Source organism: Anarhichas minor, unplaced genomic scaffold (genome assembly GCF_050575085.1).
Source record: "Anarhichas minor isolate MPS153535 unplaced genomic scaffold, ASM5057508v1 ptg000010l, whole genome shotgun sequence".
Taxonomy (NCBI): domain Eukaryota; kingdom Metazoa; phylum Chordata; class Actinopteri; order Perciformes; family Anarhichadidae; genus Anarhichas; species Anarhichas minor.
In genome coordinates this window covers 4,025,395-4,042,904 of record NW_027466456.1, presented here as the reverse complement: position 1 = coordinate 4,042,904, position 17,510 = coordinate 4,025,395, and the positions used below count along the sequence as shown (strand labels likewise).

The window sequence follows — 17,510 nt, the reverse complement described above, 5'->3', positions numbered from 1 at the left end:
TCAGCACGTTAGCGTGCTGTTTACTACAGAGTCGTTTTGTAACCCAAACCGACGTCAATATCTTCCCCGACCTGAGTCCCCTCTGCTCTGCTCCGCGTGTGTGTGTGTGTGTGTGTGTGTGTGTTTGTGGAGAGCCTAAGCCCTGCACTCGGCGAAACACGAGAGCATAAGATCGTAATGAACGTGTGAAATTTTAGCAGCGGCGCTCATCATTTTGAATGCATAATGAATATAGGGGAAACACTGAATTTGTGTTATTGTTTTAGTGTAAATGCATTTCCGAGTGAGTATGTACACCTGTGCATAGCTGCATCTGTGAGATCCTCACAAGTGTGGAAAGAATGTAGAGGTGGCTCCCCACAGAGGCAGCGCGGCTTAACATGGTCAGATCAAGCCTGCACCGGGGAGGAACATAAGTAAAGATCCCCTCCCCTCTCCTTACCCCCAACCCTCGGATAGGAGACACAGAGCATGAGAAACCCAGCCAAAAGGCACATGTTTCTGTTAAACATGCAAATGCAACTACCACAAACTTTGAACATTTTTCTGGTGGCTTTCATGAAAAACAAGTTGTTTCGTTTATCCTGCAAATTAGCCGAGCGCGAGACTGGAGGGCGCTATTTTCCTGCTTTTTCCTCTGCATTTGAATAATAACACGGAAGACAGAGAAAGGGGGGGGGAAAAAAAAGAAGTTATTTCACATAATGCCAGAGGATGTGTTCATGAGAGTTTATAACAGTGTTCAGCAATATGTTAAAGAAGGAGGAATCTCTGATTATTTCACTGTTTTTGTCCATAGTCTGGCTTTCTAGTACGCTTCTCTGTCACGTCTCATAGTCATTAATAACATCCCCGCCTGCCAGATTGGCAGGGAGACCGTAAGGGTTGACCTACCTCTGGGATTAAATGGTTGATGTGGCCGAATGTATAAATGAGGGGCATGAGGGCACAGACATAAACGCTAACAAGTCTGATGCTCTTGCCTGCACACTCTCCTTTTCTTCGGGTGCGTTTCGTAAATCCAATCTGATGCTTAAAACACCTAAATGACTGAGTGCTGCTGTTCGAAGAAACGGAGCCTTTATTTCTGTATGAATTAACACATAGGTACGATAAAATGGATGAAAGAAAAACTTTCCTATCGATGTCTCTTGTGCAAGAGCTTGTTGCCAGTGAGGACGACGATGATTATGATGAGACATCAGACTGTAACAACATGCATATGAAAATACGTTTTAAAACGTTGACGATAGCTAACGTTAGCAGAAACCCAGTTAGCTTAGCTAAAGGTTTTATTAAATATTATGCCAAACAAGTAACTTTCACACATTGGCCCAGAGTATGTTCTGCTGCTCTGAGAGTGTGGTTCTCTGAATGACCGAAGGGTACGTTCCAACAGCGCTTCAAATTTACAAACGGTCCAGTTTGTGCCAGAGTGACCATTAACAAAGGCACCCCTAGTGTGTTCTTAGAGAGGAGCAGATCTCCAAATCATCTGTGCTCTGGAAGGTTGAACAATAACCCGAATAGAGTTCTGTAAACATAATTACTGTACACAGTATCACTTAAAGGCTCTCAATTTGAAATTCAGAGCGGAGGGATTGCCTCCACACAGCTCTCAACATGAAGACGGCTGAGCCGGCGGCTGGCAGGTAGTGGTGCTAACATCGCAGTGATGACAGAGCTAAAAGCGCTAACCTGGTGAGAACCGGAGGGTGAGTGTTACGCTTCCACGACGACGATCCGGACGGTGTTATCAGCGGTAACTGCCATTCGAGCACAGTGCAGAGCGCCGGTGATTAACATGCATGTTTCTTTTAACATGAATGTGAATGGTTTTATCCATTCACGGTTATCAAATAACATCAAAGACTGCAGTTAATCATAAACACAGTGGTTGTATAGATATGAATGGTGATGACACGGCAAAAAAGTCGCACCCACGATGCATGGTAAATGAGCTTTACAGGGTGCCGTAAAGCTCACGGTTGAAACTGCGAGTCCACCCTCACCCCGGGCCTCTCCAAGCCGATCTGGAGCCGGGCCTGGCGCACTGTCACGGAGAGGTCCCACGAGGGGATTCCTCCCACAACGAGCAGCCGTCCCTGACCCGCCGAGATTGAAGTGCAAAAACATTTCCAGTTCATTATGAACGAAGGGCCTGGACTGTCGAGGTAATTAATGTGAAACACTGAAGGTTATAACATGACTACGAAGACCTGCAAGTTATTATATTCAATCGGAGCGAACGAGACGAGTGGCGGGAAGACAGCAATGTGGGCACTGAGAGGGAGAAAGTGCAGCTGGTTCAGTTGTATCGATAGTGCGGAAAAGTATGTACTAATGTATCGATGAACGACTGTTCCAAATCTTCAGTCGAGTCTAAAGTCTTTTGAGGACGAGTCGCAAGTCACTGTATGCGCAGAATCGAGTACCCATCTCTGACATGCACACACAAGTTCAGTAACTTTGCCTAAAATAAAATAAAACCCCTTGTACCTTTCAGTCCCGCTTCAGCCCCCCTGCTGTCATCTCCAGCGATGTCCACCCCACATCCTCCCCCGGCTCTTCCTGAGACAGTAGCGTGTCATAGAAATGTAACAGCCAGACGTTGATGGGTGTCAGGCCTCACAGACGAGGCTGCTCTGCTGTTCCTATTCCTTCAGCTTCACTCACACACACACACACACACACACACACACAACAAGGAAACAGAGTGCATGCTATACTACAGCATCCACACTTAACACAAGCAGCTACAACACAAGCTAATCACAATTACAGTAGCTTGTCAGGGTCCCTAAACATCCCATAGACCCTGCTCACCTATTAATGAACCAACAGCTGGGGAGAGATGTATTCAACAATTTAATTTAAAGAAAGAACATATCATCCGACACATTTTACAACAAATGCCATGCCGCATTGGGCTTTGTGTGTTTCTGTATGTGTGTAAAAATATGTGTGTTTGTGCATTTGACTGCCTCCCATCGTCTCTCCTGTCCCTCTCTCTTGAGCCTCCATGCTCCTAAATCTTTTGTGATATGACCCCTGTTGCTTCACTGCTTGATGGTAAGTAGATATGCCAGTTGTTTGTTTGCAAAATCCTGCTTGATATGCAGTTTGCCAGGGGCTACGCTGTAATTAATGTAAACTACGAATCCTCCAGAGATGAGTTACGAGTTATTAACGTCTGCGTTTTTGTCGTTAACCCCTGCATTGCTGCTCAGCTTGGAACAGTGTGGTTACCTGCTTATCTTTTTACTTTAAATGTTTTGAATTAATTATTGAATTAAAATAACCACCAAAATCCTGCTGGACTTTGCTCATTGCTAATGAGTAGAACCATGTATGAAAAGTGTAAAACCTAACTCATGCAGGGCCCTTTGCTTGAACACAGAGCAACAACAAGACCACCCGCATACACATGGACACCAACATGCACACACTTTATGAGCTGGAACTCTTCAGCAGCTGGAAGGCTTGTTCACACCCTGTCTGTGTGTGTGTGTGTGCGTGTGTGTGTGCTGTGATGTCCCTGGGCAAGAGCAAATATTTCAAATACTTTAAAGTAGTAATAACCCGTACGATTTCACCAATGGTTGATTTGCTATCACCTGTGGTTACTGTTGGTAATGGAACGTGCGTTTTAAAATCCACAGTCCAGTTCGAGTGTCGAGAGGATTTGTGTTTTAATACACTACAACCATGTTTTCCAATGTGGTACTCGCGACCAAACGTTTCCTTCGTCTTCCATGTCACTTCTGGTAGGTATACGTGGATCGTTTTCTTTGATTCACTTGTGTGTGTGTATGTACTTCAAATCCTCTGCAGGAAAGGTTTGCTCCTCCAAAACAATAGAAACTACTAAATAGAGAGGCAATTACAGAATGCTAACAAATTGGATTTATATTGTTGAAAAAATGGGTTTGGGTGGTAGTTTAAGCCTTAAAGATTCTAACTTAAAGGACTGCATTTTAAGTTTTAAGTTACTTCAAGTATTAAATGATTGTTATACAGTGCCATATGTTTATGTACACTATGCACTAGTTGTCACACACACAAATACAAACACAGACCCAGTTTCCTCTTATTATCGGTAAGAAGTGCTTGTTTTCTCGGATGTTATTATCCATGTCCCCCTGTTACACATTAGCTGCTAACAATATGGCCTAATGGAAGTGTACTGGACTGGAATATAGATTCCTGCGGTGAGGTGTGATGGGAACCTTGGGGACACGAGTGCCTGACATAAGTTTGGCCACCGAATAGGAGAAGCTCTGACAGTTTACCAGGTGTGTGTTGCTTGGCCCTATTATCTGTGTATGTTTGTGTTTGTGTGGTAAGCTGGCTTTGCATCGCAGCCAGCCCTATGTAGATACAGATAGCAGAGTGTAAAGGTGGGAAGAAAAACATGTGCACATGGCATCTTGCCGTGATCACGCACCGCCCACGACAGCGAGGCTCGAATACATTATTTGTTTGCTGTTTCGTGCGTGTTTGCTGCTGATGGCGATGCACTACTTTTTATATTACATAACCATACAAGTGCTTTTGTCTATGTGAATACATGCTCGCATGTTTTCTCTTACTAAGCATCGGCTGATAACCTTGGATGCTGATTATTCCTTATAGCATAATTTGTTCTTCAAATATATACAACAGAAACACTGCAAGTTAAGGAGCAGCAGCTGTTTTGAGCAGGGCTGCAATTTACAATTATTATGATTATCAATTAATCTTTCAACTATTTTCTGGATTAATTGATTAGTTGTTTGTTCCTAAAGCCCAGTATTTCATCCTCAATTGTCCAGTTTTTTCCACAACTCAAAGATATTCAGTTTACTGTCATAAAGGAGGAAAGAAACGAGATATTTAAGAAGCTGGAATCAGAGAATTTGACTTTTGTTTTCTTAAAAAATGACTCAAACCTATAAATCTATTATCAAAATAGCTGGAGATTGATTTAATATCGATTAATCTTGGCAGCTCTAGCTGTTTCAACAGCAGTTGGTGTGTGGGCTCATGAGTCTCACAGCTCGCTACACAAGCTTGCAGGAGATTTACTCCACCCTGCTCAGCATCATGACAAAATCCTGCATCCTTCACACACTATCCCCCAACCTATCTCCCTCCGTCAATCCCCCACCTCCCCCCTCCTCTCTCTCCTCAAACTCTCTGTCCTCTCACTCCTCAAATCCAGCAGATCCAAGAAATAATCTCAGTCGCTACAGCAAGTCTATTTGCTGTAGCACAGAACAACATGCCGCCCTTCCCTTTTTGTCATGCTAGCATTGTGTACAACAGTGATTGTCTTGGAGAGGCAAGGGTTGGAAATGTGTTGTGCTGCATGCATTGACTCTGAGTTTTAGTACGGCTCGACCTGGGGTGAGTGTAAGAGGCTGGCTGTGATTCAGGAGGCAGGTTTATGGAAATAGCACCCGCATTAAAAACCCAATGAGAGCGGGAAGAAGATTATGCTCCGGCACACACATGTGGGCTCCTGCAATGTCAACACTCTAAGTAGATCCCCTCCCTCTCAATTGCCTCCGTCTCCCTCTGTCTCCATTTCTGTCTCTCTCTCTAGGTCTCGCCACTGTGCCCTGTGCTGCACACATACCTGTTAGTCTGCCGTGTGAATGCACGTGGATTCCTGTATGTTTGTACACATGTATGTGTATTGTATGATTCTGTGTGTACCTTATGCGTGCATGAATTTACATGCATATGTATGTGTTATTGTGGCTATGTGTGCCAGTGCCCAGCTCAGCGAGCAGCAGTACAGGGCCGACCTCGTGATGGAGCCATTCCTCGACATTGGGCTTTGCACACATGCAAACACATGTACAGCCATACTTTTGCGTGCATGCTATCCACCTGTTTATCAACTACAGCCAAGCTGACTCGTGTGCCGGCCTAGCTGCCGCAAAGGCTGAATAATTCAATGCTACACTCTGTGAAGGTTGGCGGAGTATGAGAAGAGTGTATTGTATGATTCTGTGTGCACTGTATGTGCCTGTGTTGTGTGGGCAGGCGTGGGGGTGGGGGTGGGGGTGGAGAGGACTGGTCAGCATGAAGCCAATCGGTGCTGGCAGGATTGGAGGCCTTGTAGTCGGGGAGAGGGGACTCGTTAGAATTAAGCCTTTGGGCAACGGGCGCGCGTGTGTGTGTGTGTGTGTATGTGTGTGTGTGTGTGTGCTTTCAAGAAAAAGATCGTAGTGGAGTAGAAGTTGAAACAGGCATGGTCAAGGTCTTTTCTTCTATAAAATATTTTTTTTCTGCTCTATGAATTAAACAGGGATGTGTGATATGAATTTTAACATTTGTATTGCATCTTTACTGCCCAGCCTATACGATGTTTTTCCTTTTTTTATGTCAGCCAAGGGCATGTCTGACTGTGAACTTAAATATTTTATATGGGTTTCACTGCAAGATCTCTGTGCCTCTGTAATTAACAAATACATACGCAAGGACCCAGATGTCTGTTAAAACATTTGAACACCATCCGTTTCCTCCATAAAGAAACGTACCACCAGCTGATCTCAGCACTACGATAAGCTGGATGGCTGCAGCTGATCTCAGAGGCTACTGGAGTCTGCCTCTGATGTCTATTTTTCATAACCTTTTGTTGATGCATTGGGATGAAAATAAAGAGGGCTTCGTAGATACCCGCACTCTAATGGTTTTATGTCTGTGACCTGGCCTGTCTCTGACAGTATTACCCAAGTCAAATCACACTCATGAATAGAAGGAGCAGGTGGTGTCATAAAAAGTCTGGCGGTCGGCTGCAGTTGTGCTTGTGTGAGTAGACTTTTCTTTGTTCACTGTGATGCATACTTTTATATAGGTTGCACTGGGGTACACCGGCACGCAACAATATTACTACAGTGCCAATAGCCGTATGTAAGCACAACAAAACTAGTTTCCTTTGAGTGTGTGTTTGTGTATTTGAGTGTACATCTGCTGTAATGGCATATTGGTTTAATGTACGCACAGTAAAGAGCCGCTGTACCAGAGTGCTCCTAAGGGATCTGAATCCCCACACTCTTGGAACACGCACTAATGCACACACACACACACACACACACACACACACAGAATACACACACACAGAATATACACACCCCTGAAGCAGAGGGGCTAGAAATAGACAAACACACACTGGATAACTGTTGGAGCCATCACAATGTTGCTTGTTTTCCACCTTCTGTCTCTCTGTCTTGCATTTGCTCCTCTGGTACCCCTTTAACACACACACACACACACACACACACACACACACACACACACACACACACATGTCTCCTTTGTTCGGCTCCTTTTTCTGTGTGGTAGATTAGCCACATATTTAGAGAAGCCTTCTTCTCCCCAGGGGATTGGCTTCCAAGGGTATTTGGAAAAAAGAGCAGGATGTGCACTCTGCACCTGCCTTTGGAGAATAAACAACACCCACTGAAAATGTGTTTCATCATGAAATTCCATTTTCATACAGTATATATTGTACTGTTCTCATATGCAATGATTCTCCCTTTAGTTGCTATAATGAATGCTGTTGTAAAACTGTGACAATCAAATATTTGTTGCATTTACAGAGTTGTTTGTGTAAAAATAATGCAGACTAGTAAATAAGATGTATCGGTAGACTGACTGAGCAAAATGTATTCATTTATTTTTATTTTTTGGATATTAATTTATTCCAGCCAAACATTACAGTATACCGTATTACAGTCATTGTCATATGTGAAGCAACTCACCCCCCAAATGTGTTTTCTATCTTTCTTTTTTTGAGTTGCAGATGACCGTATTTTGACCCCCTCTGTGACATCAGTGTTTATGACGTTACAATGCTGCTTCCCCTCCCAATGCTCGAGCCACATCTCGCTAACTGCCTCTTGGGGGGAGACATTTGGTGAAATACCAAAATACTCTGCTGCACACCCTACCCATTAGGCCACTTCACAGTGAGAAGTGTGCTATTTTTTTCTGATGCACAGGTTAGCAGAAAAGCTGAATTATTAATGTTTCCGATATTTTTAGTCTGTTTTACCTATTTCTGGTTGTGGCTGGAGACCGATCGCCCGCCTGTCTGTGTGATTCAATCATGTGATACGGCTGTGATCTGGGTTATAGAGCTTGGTTTTGTGTATAGTGTGGGAGGGGGAGGGGGGGGGGGGTAGGTTTGTTTTTTGACTTTGAATGTCACTGCCTGTATACCAGACTAACATGTGCTGGTCTGATTCATTCTGATGCTGTGCAGTTCAGAGGATCTAATGGCAGTTTGGCACTGTGAAACATCACCTGTACCAGTGGGGCCGAACCAGATGAGTCTGGTTTTATTTCAGGCCGGCGGGCATGGCAGTGCAGACCTGTGCAAGAGGCAAGGCCCAGATACTGACTGACAATCCATCTGTGTCCCTGTACAGGCTTGTTCAGGTGTGTCAATGCCCGCAGACACAAAGAGAAAAGTGTATGAGCGAGCAGAGGGATGTGCACACGGATGATAAACTATGGCCCTGAATAGAGGGGTGTGTGTGTGTATGAGTGTGTCCTTGTTGAAAGGGAGAGGAGAAAAGATTAGCTCACAAAAACTGGATATCCAAATAGACACGGTGGCAGTTTAGGAAGAACAGGCATGTGTAGCTGAGAACATGTCACTTCACTCAATAATGAAGGACACACTTAAAACGCATCACCCAATGTGGCTAATCGGAGCTGACATCTCACTGGCTGGACCATGTGCCTTTGGGAGGCAGAGGGGGTGAATAAGGAATGTGTGAGAGATTAGAGGGAGATGAAGTGAGAGAATAGTTGAAATGTTGAGGAGAGGAGGAAGGGGGAGACACAGGGTCATGCCAGCTTGAAGTCATACCGTCAGAGTTAAAACAGCAATTCTCTTGCATGTTCTTCGGTGTACCGTCCATGGACACACAGCATGTGCTGTATATCTGTGGTCGATTTTTGAAATGGCACACTTGTGTGGTGGAACCAGAGGGAGCTCATTTGTAAGGCAGATCTAGCCGGGCTTTGGTGTAGAGTCCGTAGAGAGGGTAAGAGGGCTGCACAGCACGACAGCCAGCATTTGTCAGCAAAAATCAGGACTAATGAAATACAGTACACATGGCTGGCGGGGGGGGGGGGGAGGAATGTGACTGACGGGAGGCATGAGTGGAAACAGCCCGTGGCAGCCCTCCCTCGGCTACCAATGCATCAGGCAGCCCCAGCCCCCTTCCCATCTCGGATAAGGGTAGCAGCATGAGGCACAGGGTAGAGGGGAGGAGCAGTGTGTGTGTGTGTGTGTGGGTCCCTGGGGGTAATGACATGGAATACAAGTGCATGGGGAGTGCTAGTGATGGGCCTGCTCATGTGGAAGTGGGTATTTGCATTGCAGAGGAGGGCTGTCAGTAGAGCTCGCTGAGGGAGCCAGTGTCAGGCTGATAGCTAGCGGTGAAGGCTTCTGTTGTCTGCCCTGCAGAATACCAGGACACCTCATATAGCTGAGCTAGCACCAGCGAGATCAAACGCCTCGGCACGTTCAACATTCCTTTGCGTTGGGATTCTGCAAGTGTTTATGTAGCATTTTTGTTTTCTTTTTTTCTTTTTGAAAACTCAGACTTTGCCTGACACTTCATTTAAGTGCTTATGTTTTGTCCATCATGGCTGCCTTAAAGCGTTTCATTTAGAAAAATAACAATAAGTTGGATGGCTGCTGAATAGCGAGGAATATAAATTATATAGTTCTGTGCCAACAGCCATAGTCTGTGGCCTCTAAACTATTTCAGTCCCAGCTGCAATAAGAGGCGGCTTTTAATAATTCAGAGTAAAACAGTATACTGGATGTCTTCCAGGCAGCAACCTCACATTTAGGTGAAACACAAAATTCCCCTCTACCCATCACTCCAACCACAACTCCAAAACCACAGCAGTATCCGATACCCGTGAAGGCTAGGAACGCACATATCACTGAGTTGTTTTCAGAGTTTTGTTGGCCCCATGCAGAGCTTTGCATTCATGTCTTTATATGCGTGTTTGTGAGCAAGTGTCTGCAGAGCCCAGAGACAGACTGCGTGGTCTTTCACTCTCGTCAGCCCTTGTGGCTCTCTGCACATCTGGGGAACACATACATGCGTACGTGTGGCACGTTTTGGAAGGCTGCGTGTCACGCTGCTCAGCAGGGTTAGCCGGTGTGCATCCTTTTAATGTGCTCTCTGCAACTTCCCAGAAAGGAGTTGGCTGTGTGAAGTCAGCTCGGAGGTAGAAAAGAGAAAATGGAAAAGGGGGAGAAAAAGACGAAGATATGTAGATTAGAGAGTGAGAGAGGAGAAGGAGCAGAATATAACAGGAAAGATATTTGATTCACTGAGTTGTGGAGATTAAGAAATGACATGGAGAGTGGGAAATGTGAGTGGGAGGTATTGATGGAGGGCTTCACTGCCTGATGTGGACTGGCAGTTTTAACCTATACAGAATGAATCGGGAGTAATAGCAGCACAGCTGTGGTCCTTTTGTTGAATCCCATGATGTTCAAGGGTGTCCCAGTGGCAATCATGAGGCTGACAGTGTGGCGCTCACCAGCTGAATATTCACTGCCTGTCAGGTTTTTAGAATTAAATACAGAATATAGGGACAGGTTGAAAGAAAAAAGAAAAAGAATAAAGCAGGCAGGAGAATAAAAATGAACAAAAGAAAAAGGAACCAAAGCAGTTAGGTAGCTTTGATCCCTGGATAATCCATGTTTCTTTCATATGGAACCAGCGTCCATTGTTTGCTCTGTTTTGTCAATATATTAATATATGATATTGACTTTCACAATTCTCTCGCTAAAACACTGACCTAAAGCAATGCAACTATTTCCGTTTTTTTTTACATTTACTCACCAAACTGGGGTAGCTGGCTTGTACTAGTATATGCCATAGTATATGTGTGTGTGTGTGTGTGTGTGTGTGTGTGTATATATATATATATACTGTATTTAGTTACTGGTTTTAATTATTATACTGCTTGTGCGTATAATGTGAGTAATGGCAATAGCAGCAACAGTATACTATATAAGATACATATTGTTATATATTACATTGTAGTTCTTTCTGCAGGTAGTGTGTGTGTGTGTGTGTGTGTATTTTCCATTGATGCCTGTTGTCAGTGAATCTCGTTTATACATTATTTCCAAAATATGTCCAGTGTGCAGCTATAATGGCAAGAAGCCTTTTTTTAAAAATATAATAGCATCCAACTTCTTTGTGAACAGATGACAAATGCACATACGGTACAAATGTAAAGGAATTCTATTTCTAATTCCCCAATGCCTTAAATTACGTATATTTAAATGTTTAGCCCATTTATTTAAATGGGCTAAACTTGAAATTCAGAGCATATCTATTGTCTCACACAGCTCTCAACATGGCAACGGCCGAGCAAGCGGTTCCCTGCTAACGGCGCTAACAGTGCAAACATAGCTAACAGTGTTTAGCTGAAGGGAGGGTCGGCTGTGACTGCCGTATATTATCGTTCATTGACTGATTGCATTGCTCTTCTATTGGCAAAAGCCAATTTCAGATGAGTGGATTTGTTAAGCAAAGTTTTTCCCAACCAGCTGCACTGGCTGCTGACGAGGAGTAGTCTGTGATAAAACGATGATTAACTGGGATTCTGACAAAACTGCGATTTTAAACTTTCACTTTTCTCTGCCTGCGAGCACAGATGGGTTGTGCCGTAGTCCACAGCAGATTGATATCCACCCACTGATCACATGAGAAAATGTTACCTTCTGTCACAAGAAAAATACAGAAATGTTGAAAAATGGATTTGAAATATGAGGAAACCGTTACTTCATTTGATGATTTATTATAAGGGAATGCCAGTCTGGCTGGAATTACCTTCTGGTAAATAGGCATTTGAACACTCAAGCTCTGGCTTGTTTGATTGTGTGCAGGCTGTGCAGCTGTTGCAGGTGATGAAGCTCAGTCTGAATATCAACAACAATACTTCATCGTGTTTCACCAGGAGTTTGTAGAGGTGAATGATCTCTAACTTACCCAGTCTTTATTTTATGTCGAGCTAATTTTATTTCAAGCGCTGTTGTTTTCTTAAAGTCAGTGAGTAAACTTTCTCTCTCAAATCTGACTTTATTTGAACGATTATACAAGATGGCACATGAAGACGAGAGCCTGGAATATGCTCAGTGACAGACAACCGTTGATGCACATGTATCAGTGAGCGTTACCATGAACGTGGGATAAAGCAGCCTCCCTTCATGATCACACGACGTCAGTAATGGGGCTGAGGTAAATGATTGCCATGGCAGCGCGGCGGCTTAAATGACTGTACACGTACGGAAACGCACACACACATAAATATACACTGAAGCAAAGATGTGCACAGACAGGCATCCATTAGGCGCCGGGGCAGAGGACGAGACGGCACATTTATTTACAGAGTTTATTTTACCTGTTTTTCTTGATTCATTATTTATGAATCCATCAATCTGTATGACACCGCAGCAGCGTATGAAGTGTGGCCGGCTGCTTTGCTGCCCATTCTCCCGTCTGCCAGCTTCTATGCGTCTGTCTGCTTATCCGGACTGACGTGACCTCTTCTTTGTCCATCAACATACGTCTGCTATGCAAACGCTCTCTCCCCACTTTTTTCTAAACTTCTATCTTTTCTTTCTGCTTCTCATTGTACATCTTTGTCATCGGACTAGTTCCTTGAATTCTTTGATCTTTTATTCCGTCTCTAAACCATTTCAAGTTATTATGATGACTTGCAAATTTATCTCGGATTAATTTGATAGGTTCAGCTTGTACCCACTCACCTCATGGGTGTGCTTCTACTGCTGTGTTATTTATATATTCCTAACGGACTACTCTGCAGTGCCCCTCCTTTCAAGATTGGGAAAGGGCAAAGCGTGTTGTCCAACCCACTTCTTCATCTTCTCCTCCATCTCTAACTACTTCTTTCTCCCCAATTTCCTTTCCTCATCTTACCGGTTGACAGACTGAAAGGTATTTCTGGAGCTTTTAGCACTAGTGGCTCTACCTCACAAAGGTGTGATGAGCCGTCTCCGTATTGATTGAATCACATGTAGCACATATGACACGATACACATTTCTGCGGCCGCGGAGGGCCTTAAGCGTTGGTGTTTGTAATGTCTTATTGTGCCAACAAAAGAAGAGAAGAAGAAAACTGTGGCGGTTTCAGAAAATATAAAAGGCAAACGTTTAATGAAGTAGAACATTTGATGTGTTTGTTAGGCTTTGAGAAAACGCTGTTTTGGTGAAAAGAATGCCATTAATATACACAACCATGATTACGAGTGTTAAAGCTCTGTAGGGAACCGTTAACTAACTTTACACAGGATGAATGGGAAGTCATCAGCAGGGCAGTGGAAGTCTGCCATGTCCTCTGACACATCTAAAAGCACTTAAGCTGTGTCTGCTGAATGACCAGTATGTGATAATGTCAGATTGATTATAGTGAGCGTTCATAGTGAGAGCCCTGTGGGTATAGGCGGGCCAGCTATAGTTGTGCTGCCGGAGTATATTCCAGGTTGTGGCACAGAAGAGAAAATAAAAGCCTTTTCTTTCTCTTTTAGCCTCTCTTTCTTTCACTCTTTCTTTCCCTCGCACTTTCCTCCGCTGTCATCACTGCTATCTTTTGCAGCCCAGCCCCCCCCCCCCCCCCCCCCTTATTGAAGATGCTTGATAGTGGCCCGGCTATAGTGTACAGAAATGGGACATGCAGTAATAAAGGCAGAAGAGATGGTAGGTTATCTAAAGATCAGTATAGGGCGCAGCCAAAGGAAAATAAGAAATTACAAAATATCAACAAAAAGAAATGTCGGTCCACCTCAGCCCTTCACTATCAAAACACGGGATCACTGAGCTGTAAATCCAGGCTTACAGTATTTTTTTTTGCTGCAAACCAAATGGGCAGAAAGAGCTATTCCCTCTTGCAATAAAGGAGAGCAATGACATATTGCCGGTGTTACGTGTGAATGGAGCTAGCTAAGTGTGTGTTTGATAGCTTGACGTGGGTCTGCTGGTCAGACGCAGTAATGTCTTGCCATGTCAAAGACGGCTCTGTAGGTGGAGCGAATGCTGACAGATCAGCAAGATTGGATGGAAATTCGTGAATAAGATAGCAGTTACAAAGCTAGAGCCAGAAATCATCTGAAAAGGGTCTTCTGCAGAACACACAAGGAACATTTTTTTTGTTTTTGTACATTTTTTATTTTTTTTCAGAGTGGCAGCACACCGAGCTTGTAAGACAAATCCTTTCTAATAGGAAGCCTCTAGGGCTGCAGAGGAGCGTGGTCGATACAGAGAGACACAGAGGGCTTTGAAGATGGCCTCTCTCTCTGCCTCCACCCAAATGAAAAGGCAAGAGAGGGGCCCACAGGGACCGAGCCGGGCTAAGTTTCTATAAACACTATCTACATAACACCTAAGATGTCCCTGTGTTTGATGTGACAGCGTCCAGATTAACTCACATTAGGGAGAACAACAAAGCCCCGGGTGCTGCATCCTCCTCTTATTGCCTGGAAGATGGAAAGACGTGGGAATTAAAAAACATCTGAATAGAAAGACATTTATAGTTGTCATGCTTTTCACATGTTGTCAAAACATTTATGTATTCACAGAAGAGAAGTGAGTATATAATTGTACATTTTTATTTTATTTTATTGTAGAAATAATTACTTCTTGAATGAGACATCTTATAGTGGGAAAAAGCACACAGTGAATGATGTACACAATAATCATCACCAAAGGCATGCACTGCTCCTGAGATCTTAAAACAACGACCACAAACATTTAAATAGCGCCTCTTCTGGTGATTTCAGATTGTGCATTTGTCTACATCAGGCCGACAAAATTCTCCAGTCACCATTTGGAGCCATCACACTGTTGTGAAACGAATGATGTGCTACCTGTGTGCTTGACATTCTAGGTGTCAGTGTTTGGTTTGACTAATGGATTCCTTCTGACAGAGAGGTGGATGGGATTTCTTAGTGTCACCATGTGAATTGCAAACGCAGTGAACAAAATGGATGTCCTCGTGCGTTTTAAGTGGGTGTTATTCTGTTGCGAGCAGCCTCGGTGTGATGGGTGGACAGAGGTTAATGGAAGGTTTCGTGTATGTGTGCATGTTGTGGTGTCTTGTCTGACATATTGGGGACGAACACCATTCAGATTATCTTCTACAATGCTCTGAATCAGAATAACCATTTCAATTAAAGTTCTATAACATGGACGTTGAATGAAACCAAACGATTGTTTGGTTTGGAATTCATTATACAAGAATTACTTGCTGGGATTCATAAATACTAGTAATAACAAGATATTATCAATATTATCATTTATTGACATTCAGTGGAATGGTATTGATATGATAATCATGTCCGGTTGTCCAAATGAATGATTCTGGTCAAATTACAAACAAAGACAATTCTCGCCGTTTTTGTTTTACATTTGTAAAGATTTTTGTCTCACGTGTTGCATAACAGTGGGAGACATTGGTACGATATATATATGAATAACCAGAAACATGCGTGGGACTGAGGAGTTGTAGCAGTTATTCACAGACAAAAAAAACTGTACAGTTACTTCAGAGTATAACGTTACTGCTAACTTCATACTCATCGTCTCTCACACACACATACACACTCTCTCTCTCTCTCTCAGCCGGACACTACACTAGCGATAACCCTGACCGAGTACACCACGCAGATACGCAGCCGGAAAGCTCACAGCTAATTGATGCTGTGCAGACTTACTGGGAAAGTGGTGCAACAGTGTGCTGTGAACTGGAGACTCATTTGACTGTTTTGCGCATACACTGCAGCTGGCAATGTGTGATGGATTTAACCTTTTGTTTAACCCGTTTGTGCATCGGTTATTGTTGCAGCGGGGAGGTTTGTTAGGCACTTCAACCACAGCACCCCTGCAAGCAAGGCGCTAATCCAGAGGGTCGGCTATCGGTCAGAAAATATAAAAATAGCATCCTTACATTGAAGTTAGATATCGTAAAGGTTTAACTTTGAGATTCTTGCCCTCCAGAATTAAAGTCCTTCTGTCCAATATCGATTAGTCTGCTGATTAAACTATTAATTGATTAGAAATAGTCCATAAAATGTCAGAAAATAGTAAATAAATAGCCATTATATTTTGCCAGAGTTGAGCGAAACTTGTGAGTCTTCTCGTGTTTCTGATTCTGGAGGGAACCGAAGGCCTTTCTGATTGAGAACCATTAGGTCAGAGTGAATCAAATTACCATCACTGCCTCACATGAAATGTCTTTGTTTGACTGTTGATCACAGCGGTCGGGTTATTTAGGATTGCCATGGGTTACAAGATGAAGGCAGTTCTACTCTCCCGTTGAGAAACTGTGGAAATGGCTCCCCTTGAGCCAAAATGGGCTCTAATGCCTTTCCTCTTCCCTTTGATGTTGACTATAAATATGAATGGAATGGGGGGCTGTGGTTATTATTGTATAGAAATCTTTTTTTGGAGATGTTTGTGAATGTTTTACGGAGAGGAACACCGACGGCGAGGGAACACGGAGTATCAAGAGATTTAAGGGCATAGAATCAATGTACTTATACCTCTTTGTTCTACGCTTTAACATGGCTACCAGAAAATTAATGAAATCATTCATGGCGCGTATCTCATTGTTCCTCCTAAAATATTGTGAGGTAAACGTGCCCCACCAAACTAGGCTGTGCGTTGTGGGAAAGTGAGTGTTCAGAATGAAGAAGGAATTACGCCTGTCTTAATATGGCAGAACAGTGTTGAAGTAAAGCATTGCATCTTGAGCTTTCAGCAGCCCACACGCTCCCACGTCAAGCCCATATATTTAGCAAGGGGAAAGGCTTTTTTCTTCTCCATGCGCTGTGGTGCGAGAGGTGCACGGGGGTTCTGAAATGTTTGTCTTTGTTCTCCTGGCAGAGTTTTCTGTGTGTGGGCGTTCACAGTTTCTAGGAGCACCTCGGGAATGTATTTCAACAGATGGAGGTTTTAACTAGAGTGTTGGCTTCCAAAATCAGGGCTATATGCTTTTTCCAGCCTGCTATTTTAATTTGTTTGTTTGCTTGTATGTTTGTTTGCTTATGTCTTGTTTTTCCAGCAGGATAATCACAGGGTGTGCAGGCAAAAGTGGAGTTGCAATTACGCCGTCATGTTTAAGCTGCTAATCAAATATATGGGACATCTGACACAGTATGCTGTGGTCGGCGCTGCTGTTTTCATGTCCCAACTGTTTAGGCCTAGTGTTTTAAATAGCTTAAACCATGAGACAAACGGTGAATCCTGAGTATCACTATGTAACGCTTCATTGCAAGATTCACTGAAAGAGCAAAGTAGGGATCTTTGCTGCCTGCGGTGCTGTCCATGGTGCTGAAATGGCCAGTAGCACAGGCACCACCTCTAGATTTAAACTTGTCTGTTTCTCCTTTAGTATGAATTATGAATGTGTCCAATCCTCTTTCATATGAATTTGAGTCTATTTGTCTGGCC

At 43.5% G+C, this 17,510-nt stretch overlaps 1 protein-coding gene across 46 annotated transcripts in view; it reads left to right on the top strand.

Moving 5' to 3' along the window:
* celf5a (cugbp, Elav-like family member 5a) overlaps positions 1-17,510 on the top strand; it is a 178,302-nt gene that overhangs the window by 17,432 nt on the left and 143,360 nt on the right. The gene's annotated exons all lie outside the window — the stretch shown is intronic.